Below are 16,306 nucleotides of genomic sequence, written 5' to 3'. Positions count from 1 at the left end.
ACACTCTGATGATCTCTTCCAGGATGAAGTACTCTGATCTGTTTCTCTCTCTCCAGTGATCCCAGTGATCTGTCTCTCCTGGGATCCACCTTTCCTCTTCCTGTTCCTCTGTTACTCACATCAGAATGATCTGCTGGAAATTTTGGAATGTTCCCTCTCTGGGACTGACAAGCCCCGCAGCCAATCGTAGGAAGCCGAGCCCTCCACTGCCCCGCCCTGTGTTCTATCAGGACCCAGTGAGTGCCGGGGGCGGGGCTGATGACGTCGGGAGGAGTTCGGGCTGGCCGGGGGAGTCAGAGGGGAGCCGGGTGGGGAGGCGGCAGAGGATTACAGACATCGGTGGGGGGGCAGATCGGCGGCTCCGGAGCGGCACTGAGGACACCAACAGGCAGGTAAGCCGGAGAGGGATCCGGGCTGGAGCTGGGAGGGAGAAGGGTGAGTGTTCCTTTAACTGTCAACCATGTGCCAGGGGCCCCCGGGGGCCACAGACTTAACTGGGGGCACTTTGTAAATCGGGATCGCAAACTGGAGCTGGTTATAACTTTTTGCAGAGAAGAAAGGCATGTGTTGTGCAGGACACATGGCAGAGCTTTACTTTTTTGGGGATGCTGGGACTTGTGGTTCTCCAGTTGAAGGACCCCTCAGCCTGGTTTCCTTTCACTGCATTGTTTCCCATGGGGGGGGGGGGGGGGGTCTATTAACCTTCTGTTTCACAGAAAGTCAAAAACTTGCCAGAAACTTTTCAGTAACAAAGTAGATGCTGTGACTTGTAGTCCCACCCCAGCTAGGAGTCCTAGATCACCTTCCTGTGCCTGCTGGAGGACATCAGAGGCACCCCCTGAAACTTTAACACTTGGCTAAACTTTCCTTTAACTTTTTCCATCATGCTGTGACTTGTAGTTCTGTTCTGCAGAGCTTACACTATATCTAAAGCTGAAACTGTCCCTTTAACTCTGGGCATGCTGTGACTTGTAGATCCCCCTTTTCTAGGCCCCCCCCCCATCATATTCTGCTGTGATCCCCACATCATAGACCTTCTTTAGCTTTTGTGTTGAAGTCGATGATTATGGCCAATTAAAGTTGTTTTAGATGTTTGTACACATAAGGATGAGTAAGACTTAAAAGGCAAAAATATTTATATTCCAACTGTTAAAAATAAAGTCACAATAGACAAACGAGAAGACAAAAGCCATAAAAAAGTGACAGAGGATGTTGGTTTGGGTGAGAAAAGTCCCCGAAAACTATTCTTTTATTGTGCTATATAAATCCCGTAATAATAATTGTGGCCAAAAACTGTTTGTAAATCTCTCCAACTGCTAAATAGGACAATGCGCGATGGTAAACGACCAAACCAAAAAGTTTTCTCTTCATTGCAACTTGCTGTGGCTTGTAGTTCCACCCCGGACGCGGAGGGGGCGGCTCAGCTTGGTTGCCCGTATCCACCATACAAGCCTGAGGCTAGGTTCACACTTGACTATTGACCTCCTTGTTTAGTTCTTGCACATTGAATGCGTTTGTACACATTGTTTGGGCGTTTGTTTTTTTGTTTAGACCAATTAAAAGCAAGTTAATAGGAAGAGGAGGCAACTTGTAATTTATAGGCCCATGTTTTTCAGCAGCTTCTATTAAAGTCTATGGGCCCAAAACGTGCTTTTCTGTCCCAAAGGCGCTCCTGTACGTCTGATAGCACATCGCTCAGACGTGAACGGGCTCCATAGAATGAAATGGAAATTTGGTGCATGCTAGAGTGCTCAGATGTGATTGGGGTTCAGATTGTCCCTGAAGGAGGCAGCTGGGTAGCCCCTCCAGGCTTCACTACCTCTGTGCCCACCGTCTGTAGAAGTAAGTATAGTGGAGCGTCGAAGCCAAAACTTCTTTGTGTCTCCACCAGGCTGATACATGAGAGTTTGACAGGAACCTGAAGTGAGGGGGCAGAGAATTCCCTGCGGTGAGGGGGAACAATCAGTTCCTTGTCTTCAGATCAGTAATGAAAACACCTGGGGTCGCAGGGTGGCAGGACGGGGCAGGCTCTTGAAAAACGAGTGCACGGCCCAGATAACATCCTGAGCTAAAAATGTGTTGGACCAGCATGTGTGGGGAATAGACTAAGACATGCTGATGTTTCTGGATCCACATCTGAGGTGAGGGACAGCATGGGGGCTCTCCATACAGCATCTGAGCTAACTTCTCAGGACACTTAAAGTGGACCTTTCAAAAGATCACACTATACCAGGGGTCTTCAAACTTTCTAAAGAGAAGGCCAGTTGTTTATTTTATTTTTTATTATCCTTCAGGCTTTAGGGGGGCCGAATTGTGGCCATTGAGAGTGGAAAATTATCCTGGCATCAGTGGGGGTAAATATCACATTTGGTGTTAGGTGGACAAATAATGCCCCACTGTTGGTATCTTTAGGAGGAACAGTGCCCCATTGTTGCTAGAAATGGCGCCCCTGTTGGCAGAATAGTGTCTCGTATCAGTGGGAGGAAAAGTGCCCCAAGGGCCGGATAGAGGCAAGAAAAGGGGCGCAGTTTGGAGACCTTTGCCCTATACTGTACCATAACAGTATCACGTTTTAGAAAAGCTCCACCTTTTCATCATTAGGAAGTCCAGTCCAGTGACTTCACCTAGGCTAAGATGTCATCAATCTGCTGGAGGCAGGAGAACGCATTTCCTCAGTCTCTTCTCCCCAAATGATCAGACTGTTTGTTGTAACTTTGTAGCCAGTTGCAGGTAATTCACGCATGGCCGTTTTCATGTGATTTTTTTTTTTTTTTTTGGAGCATGTATTTTTAGGCAGGCCATACATTATGTAATTTTCTTTCCTTCAACCACAGGATGCTGTGGTTGAAATTGCCCCATTAACACTGATTTCTGTTGATGGGGTTATCAAACAATTTTCTTTCCTTTTGATCCCTCCCGCAGCGCTATTGTGTTCTGCTGGTGGGGAACACAGGGAGCCTTCTCTGCTTGCAGAATACAATGATCAGTGTTTCCAGCTATAGCTGCCAGCAGTGATCGGGCAATAAAAGAGAGTCTGGTTGTACTGAAGTTGATCAGTGAATCGAATTCAGTATAACCAGCCTGCCCATAGACAGATCTAAATTTGTCTGATTCCTGTTGAACCAGCCGGATTTCAATCAATCTATGGCTGGCTTTAGGCTTGAGTGTTTTTTTGTCTTAGCCAGCTAGTTCCTAGGAGGAGAAGATGGTGGTCAGATGTAAAATTATGTAGATGGGGGCCAAAAACACTCAATCATGCCCTAAATAAGCTTCTGTACTTTTTTTCTAAACATTAAAGTGGTCGTAACCCTTTACATATACTCAGTGAAGTGATTGGCTGCAGGTGATACACAGAGATTAAACAAATCCATGTAAGTTGTACCTGTTTATCTGTAAGTCTTCTCTTCTCTGCATGTATTTAGAATTTATAAATCTCATCTGAGCTGTCAAACAGGACAGAGGGCTGAAATGACACTGCAGCGCTCGGTGAGTAAAGCCCTGAGAGCTGATAGAAGGGAAACCCCACTTAAATGAAATAGTTCAGTGTTCATTATTTTAGTGCCTATGCTTCTGTATACAAGACAGAGCATGGCCTAATATGGGGGGCAGCAGGCTGCTGTGATATTTCCTGGGCACTAAATATGGCACCCTGCTGCCCTCCACTATGATACGATGTTGAGCCTCCATTATCTAACTCAAATCCAGTGTATGAAAGGCCCAGACCAGGAACTGTTAGGCTGGGGAGGACAGTACTAGAGCAGGGGTGCCAAACTCAATTTTATCGCAAGTTGCATCAGCATTAGACCCCTTTCTCATTGAAGGCATTTTAGCGCTAAAACTAGCACCTGAAAAACACCTCCCATGTCACCCCGGTGTGAAAGCCAGAGTGCTTTCTCACTGGGGGGGGTGCGCTTGCAGGACGTTACAAAAAGTCCGGCAAGCAGCATCTTTGGGGCGGTTTGGGAGCGCTGTATATACCATTCCTAAACTACCCCTGTCCATTGGAATGCATGGGCAGTGATTTGGAAGCAACTGAAAAGCGTTTCGGGAGTGCCGCAGCATAGGCGGTTTTACGCTTGCTTGGGCCGCTGGCGGGGGATTAAAAGAGCCCCACTATCGACTGAAAAGCGCAGCTAAGGTAGCACAGTCCCAGTGAGAAAGGGGTCTTATGGTTGCCCTCAAAGGCCGGTTGTATCTGTTAGGCTTCATGTACAACCTGCCTACGTTTACCGTGGCAGCATGAAAAACGCAGTAAAATCGTGCCATGGTTTTGCCGCATTTTTGCATTTTCCTGCAGCCTGCGGACAAAACGTTGCTATCCTGAACGTGTTCAGGAGAGGGAGGTTGGAGCACACCTAACTGCCGCAGCTCCTAAACTCTGCCAAAAGCCTATGTGTACATTGACCCATAGGGGTTGATTTACTAAAGGCAACTCGACTGTGTACTTTGCAAAGTGCAGTTGCTCCAGAGCTAAGTAAATGCTCTTTGCATGTGATTCGTTATTTTTTGTGAAGTGAAACTTTAACCTCATTTTACTAAGATCTGGCGCAAGTGCACTTTGCAATTGCACAGTCTGTTTGCCTTTTAGTAAATAAAGTTTAGGAGCTTTGGCAAAAAACGCCAAAAGATTCTAAACTCAAGTTTCAGAGCTGCTAATATACATGAAGCCTAAAGCCTCGTACATACGATCGGATTTTCCGATGGGAATTGTGTGATGACAGGCTGTTGGCAGAAAATCCGATCATTTGTACACTTCATCAGACAATTGCTGGTCAACTTTCCGTGGATAAATGTTGGATGGCAGGTTTATAAATTTTCCGTCTGACGGATTTTCCGATTGTGTGTACACAAGTCCGTTGGCCAAAAGTCCAAAGTACAAACGCGCATGCTTGGAATCAGTGCTTGCCAAACACAACATTAGCAGAAGGAGCCCAAAGGGTGCTGCTAAAGAGATGAAAAACACATAGTACGTCACTACTTTCGTGTTTGTTGGCCGACAATTGTGTGCCATTTGTATGCAAGTCCAGTTCCTGGCCAATGGCCTTCAGACAAAAGTCAGACGCTTTGTCTGTGGAAAAGCCGATCGTGTGTACGAGGCTTTAGACTATATAAATCCAGGGCTTTTTTTTTTTTTTTCTTTATTGATTAGGAGCAGGAACCTCAACCACGCTCCTCCGCCGAACCGCATTGAATGGTGAGTGTGGCCAATTTACTTAGTGGGAGGGGCAATAAATACCAGGAGCTCATTATGTTCTGAGTTCAGGGATTTGCTATGTATAGAGTTCAGGGTGCGCTTTGTAGAGAGTGAAGGGTTGAGGTGTGCGCTTTGTAGAGAGTGCAGGGTTCAGGGGTGCTCTGTGCACAGATTGCAGGGGTGCACCACGCAGAGTGCAGGGTCCCACCGCCTCTGGCTGAAAAAAAAAAAAGTCCTGCGTATAAGGGCCACATGAAAAGGCCTGGCGAGCCGCATTCATGGAAAAACGTAGTTCACTGCAATAACACGAAGAAAACAATAGTTTTCAACATGTCATGTTCACACCAGAACGCTGTGTTTCTGTGTTCCAGAGCTGTGCGATTTTATGCAACATGTTTGCATAGTATTGCACATAGACGTGTGTTAATGTGAGCAAATGCAACGTACCGCTCACCCACAACAATTAGGTCAGAGGATACGGCACTAAATATACCAGTGCAGTCCCTGTTGGTAGCCTGGTCATATCTATTCCAGAGCACTGTAGTCTTAGTTTAGTATGACAAAGCCTGGCGGGGGCACTGCCCTCTCTTCACAATCTCCCATGCCAGCCCATGCCAGCCTCAGCAGGGAGCCCACACTGTCCCTCTCCAAACCACTTTGATTTATTGCTGACGAGTCCACATGGCACTGCGCTGTGTAAACTCCTTGTTGTGCTGTATATTTAGGATCTGAGTCTATTTAGGATCCCCCCCGGCTTATTTTAGCTCCTCTCCTTTTCTCTCAGCTGCCTGAAAACCTTCCCTAGAATTGTCCGGATGCTGCGATTTTGCACGCTCTGTTGGCCTCCTCCTTGTACCCAGCTTTCCGTCCCTGTAAATTGCTGGGCTACGCACAGCGATGGGAGATAAGTGAATTATTCTTCCCTCCGGCTTGTGAATGAAGAAGTCTTTGGCAGTAAAGTGTTTGTTCAATAAATCTTTTCTCCAAAATAGCCAGACGTGGTTTACGGAAGCTGCTGGATCAGCATGTTCTGCAGCTGCTGCGGAGCCGCGGGCATGCTGAGGTTTGTAGTTCTATTGAGGCCGAAGAATTATCTGTTTACTAAAGGCAGAACTTTGGGTTCATATTCAAAAAAGGAAAGCTGCCTTTATGCAAATGATGCGAACATTCAAAATAAGACATATATGTCTTTTAAAATGCTGCTAGCATAAATTTCTTAAATCTGTTCTATTATCTTCCAGCGTTGTTCAGAATGCACAAATCACTCCAAGAGTCAGGGCTTAGGCACTGGGCTCCTATTGGGCTATATTGCCATGCAAATTGCTGCTTATTTTACATATTTCAGGCACTAGAAGCCTGTTGCGCTATATTGCCTCATGATAAAAGAAATAGCCGGCAACCCAGGAGATTTTTCTTGCAAAATCTATCAAGCACAACAGCAATGAATAATCCACCTAATGCAAACACGTTTCGTCCAAAGCCTTCCTCATAGCATCAGGACCTGCTGCTTAACGTGTTTCAGCCAATGGGAGCCATTGCTTTTTGCAAACGGATGACTTTGGCAATGTGAATATACTGGTAGTGCAGTGAGAAGAAATATTGAAAACTGGGGGGGGGGGGGGGCTCTTTCTCAGCTTGTCATAAATGGGTCTGTCCCAGGACTGCTTCTGTCTTGCAGATGTAGCTGTCAGTATGTAAATATGTAGCAGAAAGCATCCTGTCAATATCCGGCAAGAATGATGGTCAATGATGGTTGAGGACCAAGATTTATAGGAAATGTAGATCTGCGTACAAATTTTACATTGTATGAGGCCTAAAACGCATGCACCACAAAGGTTCACTGCTTTTGTATGTACTTTGCTTTGTAAATATACTCCATGGTCTTTTCAAAGAGATGGCGATGATTTTCAGCATGATGGGAAAACACTTGTCATTCCAGACTGGATAAGAAGTGACTTTGCTGCTCAAGAGATTGTTTAGATCTTAAGATTTAAAATGGCTTTCAGCCCGATTAAAAATCAAATCTCAAATAAGCTTCAACATGTTAATGTAATATAAAAGGTAATTTAATTTTTTTAGCTTTTATTAAAATAATCCCTGGTGATCCTGCCATGAAAGTCTTTGTTTGGGGTGACAGTGCTCTGTCCCCGTCTACCAGTTGCGCTGCTGCTGCATTGTCACCCTGTCGCACAGACATCTGAGACTGCACGTGACACACATTATGCAGGCATGGTTCACTGTTGTCACTATGAGAAATGCCATGCAGCCATCCCTGGAGTGCAGGTAGTAACTCCAAAGAGGCTGCAGGAGATCAGCAGCCTCATCCTATATGTAACAGAGGTTGATTTGAAATGCATTGAAAAATACTCTCTCTCGCAAGTTACTTCACCAATCTTATCGCAAAATACCAACCAAACTGTCCTCTCTGCTCTTCCCCAGACCTCCTTTTCTCAGACTCTCTTGTCCTCCCATGCTCCTCTCCAGGACTTCCCCCAAAGCTTCTCCCATCCTCTGGAACTCTACCTCAATCGGTTCATCTATCTCCTACTCTGGCCACCTTTTAGGCCATTGATGGTGAACCTTGGCATCCCAGATGTTTTGGAACTACATTTCCCATGATGCTCATGCACTCTGCAGTGTAGTGAAGCATCATGGGAAATGTAGTTCCAAAACATCTGGGGTGCCAAGCTTCACCATCACTGTTTTAGATGATCCCTCCATCTCTTTAGGGAAGCCTATCCCGCCTCAACCTAGCTGAACTTTTAATTCTTCCATCAGCTCTTCCCTCACAGTTATTACCTTTTGTGTACCATTTGCACTACCTTTATTATATAGTAGGTGAGGTTGAAAAAAGACACAAGTCCAACCTATGTATGTGATTATATGTCAGTATTACATTGTATATCCCTGTATGTTGTGGTCGTTCAGGTGCTTATCTAATAGTTTCTTGAAACTATTGCTGCTCTCTGCTGAGACCACTGCCTGTGAAAGTGAATTCCACATACTTGCTGCTCTTACAGTAAAGAACCCTCTACATAACTTTAGGTTAAACCTCTTTTCTTCTCATTTTAATGAGCAGCCACGAGTCTTGTTAACCTCCCTTCTGCAAAAAAGTTTTATCCCTATTGTGGGGTCACCAGTATGGCATTTGTATATTGAAATCATATCCCCTCTCAATTGTCTCTTCTTTAGAGAGAATAAGTTCAGTGTTGGCAACCTTTCTTCATAACTAATATCCTCCAGACCCTTTATTATCTTCGTTGCCCTTCTTTGTACTCGCTCCATTTCCAGTACATCCTTCCTGAGGACTGGTGCCCAGAACTGGACAGCATATTCCAGGTGCAGCTGGACCAGAGTCTTGTAGTTTGGGAGATTTATCAATTTATCTCTGGAATTAATGCCCTTTTTAATGCATGCCAATATTGTAGATTGTAAGCTCTCAGGAGCCCTCTTAACCCTCTTATATTTTATTAAATTGTGACTGTATGGCCTCCCTTTAGATTGTAAGGTGCTGAGCAAACTGGCGCTATATAAATTCTGTATAATAATATTATTAAAAAGGTTGAATTGAATTATTTATTTATTTATTTTTATTTAAAATACACAGGGCTTTAGCAAATGAAATGTAATTCTGTTAAATCTGCAGTAATGAGATGTAGCAAAGGATGGAAAGTAGAAAATAAATATCTTGTTTGGTTTTTTTTTTTTTTTTTTAATACTTTTCCGTCCTTTGCTACATCTCATACATCTACTGCAGACAAATTACATTTAGTTTGCTAAAGCACTGTGTATTTTAGATAAAAAAAAAAAAAAAAAGGGGGCAGATATTTATGATACATTGCAAATAGCTGCGGTGTAATGTGTAAATGAAGCATTGAGTGGATTCCTGGGAGTTCTTTATTGCCATGTAATTGTGTTGTGTAAATTCCACTTGTAGTGTGCTGTGACTGGCCTGTTCCCTGGGAAAATTCCTGTCTAGGAAATAATGACACCTTCCTCTCCTCCTCCATTCAACGCTTTTACAGTTATTTTTCCCTTTGAACGGTTTATGGCGAGGTACAGAACAGCTGTTCATATTTGTCTCAGATTATCTTCAGAAAAAAAAAAAATGTTATGACTTCTAAACTTAACCAGAAATGCATCTGTCTTCTGCCCTCGGCGACGGAGGAGAAAAAAAAAACTTTAATAGGGGAATCTGATTCTGCTTTTCCAACATCCACCCTGTGAAACACAGACATGCGCGGTATGAAACGGGCGCAAGCTGCTATGTACCCAGCAGAGGATCTGTCCTTAAAGAGACCCTGTCGCCATTTCAACAAAAAGATATGTGCATGTCATTTATTATTCATGTGATTTCATTATAAAAGCCTCCCTGTAGATATCAGGAAGGTTTTTGGCCTCTTGATTGGTTGGTGGACAATGACCACATCCTGCATATGCACATTCTGGCACAGCCTGAGTGTGCTGGGAATGCATGCTGAGCTGCGCCTGCTCAGCACAGTGTACCGGTACATTAATTGGGAAAACTGCGAGCGGGCAGGTAAGTGGGTATTATTGTAGAAGAGACCTTTATGAGGGAAGTTTTACTATAACTGGAGAGTCCAAAATCTGGTGCAGCTGTGCATGGTAGCCAATCAGCTTGTTCGATTAAGCTTTGGCAATCAAACCTGGAAGCTGATTGGTTTCTTAGCAGAGCTGCACCAGATTTTGCACTAAATCTCCCCCAATATGTCTTCTGCAATAGAGTGCTGCCGGCTCGCAGTTTTCTAAAAGTTGGGTTTAATTACACTGTAAGGCCCACCCACCACATACTGAATATGCATAAGAGGGAAAATTACAAATCATCAGAACAAAATCTTTTTATACACTCAACATGCCAAAGCCATCCATAGGTCGCTCGAACACTGATTGTGTTGATTGGGGGAGATCCCTCCAATAGAGCCATTGTGTTCTCCTGGTGGGGGGACCCATCCCTGCTGGGAGAACACAGTGATTATTGCTAGCAGCTATAGCCGCTGGCAATATATCCATGAAAATCCAACGGGCTTTTTGTACCCTAGTCAATCGCTGGGTGCCATCAGCCTGCTCATACATGGTTCGAATCTTACCCGGTCTCTGCTGAACCAGTTGATAGATGGTTCAAATATGTCCAGCTTAAAAAAAAAAATGTTTTCCTTTGGGCCCTTTCACATGGGGCGGATCAGTGCTCATCCACCCCGTGGATATCTGCTTGCTCAGCGGGGACCACCGGAGTGATCGCCGCTGAGCAGGAAGATGACAGGTCCGTCTCTGCATACTGCGCAGGGACGGACCTGCCACAGCGCTGCTCTCCCCTATGGGAGATCGGGTGACGACGGACCGCGGTGTCCGTCGTCACTCGATCCGATCTGATGGCGGATGGAAAAATGGCTTTTTCCTCTGTCGCACTTTTTCGGATCGGAGCGGGTCGAATGTCAGCGGACATGTCACCACTGACATCCGACGCTCCATAGAGCTCTATGGAGCATCCGTTCAGGTAGTGTGAAAGGGGCCTTTTTCTTTTTCCTTTTCTTTTTTCTTTTCATTTTTTTTGTTTTGGACAGAGTGGAGCAGGATTAGAACACCTGTCAGTTTTTATTGCTGTCTGTGTCCCAGTAAGGGAGATTCATCCTCTCTATTTGTCCTGTTTATCATTATCACTGAAAGTGAAAGAGGAAAAAAAAAAGGATTGGGTTGTCCCCAGAAATGTAATAGAGGCTAAATCTTCCAATGGGGACACCACCAAGGAATTCCTTAAATTTGTAGGGATTTCCTCTCACTTCTGGTTTGGCTATCAGACAGGAAGTGAAGGGAAATCTCTGCGATGGGATACAGATGGCGGAGAGAGATCTGACAGTTGTAACCTTCCTGTACGCTATCCAAAATTGGGGGGGGGGGGGGGGGGGGGGGGGGGGGTAGAGTTTTGCTTATAGTTCTACTCCAGCCAAACCTGACTTGTGCCCTATGGAGTCATGTGATTGACAAGTCACATTTGTTATTGTGAAGTATAAAAGTTCCTTTCTTGCCATCAGTAAGCTTGGTTACTGAGCTCTGCCATATGACTTCGAGCAATAGGCAGCCTGGATCATATGGGGTATAGCTGTCAGGAACATTGTGGGTGTTTCATGTCCTTAGAGACTGCAGAGTCTATTCCGTCAGACTGAACCTAACTAATTGATTTAAAGCAAGGGTCAACATGTAATAATAGGGAAAAAAAAATATATACTAAATGCCGGTTCACACTGCAGCAATGCCCGACATTGGATGTGATTCACACTGCAGTGCAAATCGCATGCTAGTATGGCTGAATTAGCATTCAGACCAAGCTTGCACAGGACCTTTTTTTATTTTTTTTATTTTGGTCCACAGCAGAATTGGATTGCATGGGGGTTCACCCCCACAAGATAAACGCAAAGATTAGACCTTCAATGGTAAAAATGCAGGACGAATGTTTCTTGGTCCTTGGCTCCACCTTCTGTTGATCCTAAGCACATTCAGATATAAATTCTCAGTACACCTTTTGATGACATACTGAATGTTTGGAAGTACGATTGTATTTCCACATTTGATTTTGGAGGGGAATTGACTTTTATTGAACGAAAAACATATATTCACAATTTGAAATTCGCTTAATAAAAATGTTCCATCCTGCCCCTTCGAATTTTCTAAAAAAAATTGTTCTCGTTCAAAAACGAATGGGGATTTGACCCCGCAAACAATTAGAAAACCAAGCCAATATACCTATAACAAAAATGTTAAATTCTACTTCTGCATGGCCAGCTTGGGGTGGGTTTACACCAGATGCGCTCCATTTTTTTTTTTTTTCATCAAAAACATGGACAGTGTTTAACATGGATTCCAATGGCCTTGGTTCACACCAGTGCAGTGTGTTACAGTGCAGTCAACAAAAGTAGAACATGTTGCATTCTTTTCTATATGGAACGCTCTGAATTGTCCTCAATTTAGTTGGGGAAAAGCACACTGGAACGCATCAAATACACACACATGCAGAAGCGCATTCTGAACACAGAAATTATTGTGCGAATCGGCGCTTACTGATGGAGTATGTACTTCAAAGTGTCATGTGACTTAAGGCCATTGCTTCTCCCACAAGAACCATGAAAAGCCTTCTCAATCTGGCTATTATGAATTTTATAAATATTCCATGAAAGGTGATGAGATATATAATTTTTTTTTTTTTTACATTTCAGCATGGTTTGTTTTCTGAATCATTTTTACGACGTACCCCTAACTCCTGTAATGCAACAACCGCCATGACATTAATTTGTCTTTGTGCTGTTAATTTGTGGGTCACAGACCTTAGTAACTTGTGCGCGGCTGACTGCCATCCGCCATTTGTTCCTGAAATAGTTAAGCGTGTGTAGTTGCATTTTTTTTTTTTTTTTGGCACATTCCACAAAAATACTCGTCATTCTTGCATAAAGCTGAATAACTTCATAGCAGAAAGACTCCAGGAATTTGTCCTGTTTGCATCAGAGCGTGGAGATAGCTGGTGTGGCATGCAGGCAGACACAGAGACCACTGTGCCTTGAAGGGCAGCTGGCGTGCCATTAAACCAAAAAACATATAGGCACTTCTCTGCCTGAAAATGTGGAACATTAAACACCCCCCCTTTTATTTTTGATCCTCATCGTGTGCTTATTTTGGCTGATTAGTGTATGAAGGGTACGAATACTTCCCACAATCTGCAGTTCTACAAATCTTTGGGCACTTTACTGAGCCCTGCCAGTAAAAATCTCAGACTCAAGACTACCTTAACATCGCCACCTTCCTCCACCACTACCTCCACCATCTCCCATCTTCCTCCACCATCTCCCATCTTCCTCCACCATCTCCCATCTTCCTCCACCATCTCCCATCTTCCTCCACCATCTCCCATCTTCCTCCACCATCTCCCATCTTCCTCCACCACCACCACCACCCTCTTTCATCACCACCACCACCACCCTCTTTCATCACCACCACCACCACCCTCCAATATCTTCCATCTTCTGTTCTATAGACTTTGGGCTACTAGCCTGACCCCTGACAGCACTTTGGATTATGAGTATAAAAATAAACTGAGCTCTTTGCCCTCAGAGTACTTAAGCATTTCCTTCTTCCACCAATCCTCTTACAGGGCAGCTCCTACCACTGCCAGCCTGATTTCAGTTTTAGGCTGGGTTCACACCGCTGCGATGCGGGAACGCCGCGAATCCGCAGCGTTTTCCCGCATCGCATTACTCCCGCCGGCAGTTCACACTGCCCTATGCGGACGGCTGGGAGTGTCAATGATATGTTAATGACACCCCCAGATCCGTCCGCATATCGCAGTGCGATCTGCCGACTCGCACAGGAATCGGATCGCATGGTGTGAACCCCCATGCGATCCGATTCTGTTGCGGACCAAAAAAAAGGGTCCCGTGCAAGTTTGCTGCGGGAGCGATGCGAATTCAGCCATACTATCTGTATGGCTGTACTCGCATCGCTACGGAGATCGGATGTGATTTGCGGTGCGAATCACATCCGGATCTCCCCCCGCAGCAGTGTGAACCCAGCCTTAAGCTTGTGTGCATCAACTTGGACTTCAGGCTAAGACCTGGGAAGCAATTTTTCCTAACCTTTTTGAAGAATTATATGTCGTCATTTAGGTCATCACTGTCATGAAATGTATGGACTACATTCACACTACCCCTCTGTTTTTGGTTTATTTAAATGTGGAGAAATTACTTGGGAAGTACAAACAAACTTTGTGGTTTTCAGATCGCGTTCCCCTGAATTTAAATGTAGTAGCATCTGCATACATTCGTGTGTGTTTTACAGCCCCAAACATACTGTTGCCCCTGGAAAGTCGTGCAATTTTTCTGCGATTTTTCAGGTAATGCCTGTGTAATCTTTAGGTCTATGGACCTAAACGTGCATCAAAGTCGGGCCAAAGTAGTACAGGGACTACTTTTGAAGTTGGTGCGAATTGAAGTCGCACAGATATGAATGGTACTCATTGTAAATCATGGGGTACAACTTGGGACTGCAAAGACGCATGACAAGTCATAGGACAAGTCTCACAAGTGTGAAAGGGGCCTGAGCAGGAGCAGGTCCGTGTCCGCTCCACTTATGCATTCCTCTATAAGCGGTTGGATGTAAACGGGCTGCCTGTCGGTTTGCATGCGACTGCCATCCGATCCACCATCAGAATGAATCCCCATCCGTCTGTTTTGGCAGGTGTCAATGGACACCCACCACTCTGTAGAGGAGACTGGAGGATCACTTTTTCAGGTGGACCCAATTGGTCGGCTAGTGTGAAAGGGCTCTTGCAACATTGTAACCTTGTAGCAAGTCATAAGGTGAGAGGCTGCAGCAGGAAGTAACTGGTGACCCTGGATGAGGCCTGAACAAAGATGGCTTCATCCTCCTGGAGAGAAAAAGAATTGTAGGGAGTGATCTCTGTGAGAGGTAGTGTTATACTGACATGAAAACCTATATCTAATACTAGCTCCACTTTAAGTTTAACAGATTGTGCTTTTCTCGCCTGAGTGAACCAGCGGGGATGGTGAGCCGTCTAGACAAATATTTATTTCTAAATCGGTTTGGGGACATGGCTGGGGGGCGAAATGGGGGGGAAGGGGGGGCTATAAAAAGCCATGAATTTCATTGTTTACGACTTTGCCTTCACTTTCATAAATAGTGGCGCCCTCTGTTCTATGTATAGAGGTCCCAGCATCTGTTGACATGAACAATATACAGAAACCTCCTGGTATATACAGTTTACACTAGTGTGTCGGGCTCACTGGTAAACGGAGCGGCCAGTGTGCCAATTAGATGGGGCAACATTTCAAACATCATTTCCTGGGCAACTCTGAAAAACAGACAGTCCAGTCTGCTCCAATTTTTTTTTTTTTTTTATATATAAAAATGTTGTTTACTACTAATTCCAGACTTAAAGCTGAACGTCGGCCTTCCCTTCAGTCTTGTACAGGCTCTTCTCCTCCTCTACCGAAATTACTTACTCTTTCACTGCACACTGTGAGCTTCTCACTTTCCAGGAAGCTATATACAGCACCCTGCTGACCCCTCCCGCCAGCCATAATCTGTGATATTACTGGATCAAAAATGACAGGTTTTATATTAAAACATCATTCGTATATTGATAGGGAGGGTAAAAACAGGGAGTGCAAAATCTTTAACATTAACGCTTCTCTACGCTACTCTATTCAAGAAATGTCATTTTAAGGGGCCATTTAAAGTGTAAGTCCACCCTAACACTAAAATCCCTGCATCTACAGACATCCACAATCTAAGACTAACCTATATAGCTCTGTAAAGAAGTATACAATAACAATACCTTTTTCTGAAGCCAATCCAGTCTCCAGCGGCGGAAGCTCTGCAGAGGACACAGCCGACAACCTCTGTAAAATGAATGGTGAGTGACGTCACCCATAGACTTACTATGGGGCTTCTGTTGTCGGACGCCACCTCTGCCCCTGCCTCCCACAGTGAAGCTGCAGCTGACCTCATGGGATCAGGTCAGATTGGCTTCAAAAAAGGTTTGTATACTGATTGCTTCTTTACAGGGTTAGATAGGTTAGTGTTAGATCGTAGATGTAGAGATTTTAGTGTTGGGGTTCACTTATCCTTTAAAAAGCCGCTTGCACAGTATTCTGCTTCAGTTATATAGCCACGTAGAATGTCAAGAAGGTACTACAAAAAGGGGGGTAAAAGATCATAAGTGAAACCCAGGTTCAGCAGTTATATACAGCACACTGCAGCCTCGTGTTACCTGATACAGTGTCGTTTACAAGCGGTGCTTTGGGCAACCTTTTTTATATTTGGGCAAGGATTATTTTTGCATTTTTTTTTTTTTTTTTTTTTACAGCAGGTTATTTTACAAATGTGTAACAGTAAAAGACACCTATTAAAAGGGGCAAGTCCAAATTCACACATCCGGCTGCATTTTGCAGTCCAGAGTCCGTTGCGGCTTTCTTTGATTCAGGTGCAAATTAATTTTATTAGAATTTGCGCCTAAACCGCATCCAAAATTGCACAGGACCCTTTTCAGAAACAGCGTCACTCTGGACATGTGGGAACTGGCTCCAT

General features: G+C 44.5%; 1 protein-coding gene across 16 annotated transcripts in view; it reads left to right on the top strand.

Moving 5' to 3' along the window:
• Positions 1–266: 266 nt before the first annotated feature.
• LOC143960435 (liprin-beta-1-like) overlaps positions 267–16,306 on the top strand; it is a 172,035-nt gene continuing 155,995 nt past the window's right edge. For 14 of the 16 annotated variants that reach the window (XM_077469057.1, XM_077469055.1, XM_077469054.1 and 11 more), the window contains exon 1: positions 267–392. The gene's annotated coding sequence lies outside the window, so the exon portion shown is untranslated. Of the gene's footprint in view, positions 393–415; positions 436–16,306 lie in introns of those variants that run through there. The other 2 variants (XM_077469041.1, XM_077469043.1) reach the window with 2 other exon arrangements.

Source organism: Lithobates pipiens, unplaced genomic scaffold, assembly GCF_037356315.1.
Source record: "Lithobates pipiens isolate NorthernLeopardFrog02 unplaced genomic scaffold, aLitPip1_a1.2 Scaffold_8, whole genome shotgun sequence".
NCBI lineage: Eukaryota > Metazoa > Chordata > Amphibia > Anura > Ranidae > Lithobates > Lithobates pipiens.
Note: the sequence above shows the minus strand (reverse complement) of the source record. Positions and strands in the feature narration are given on the sequence as shown.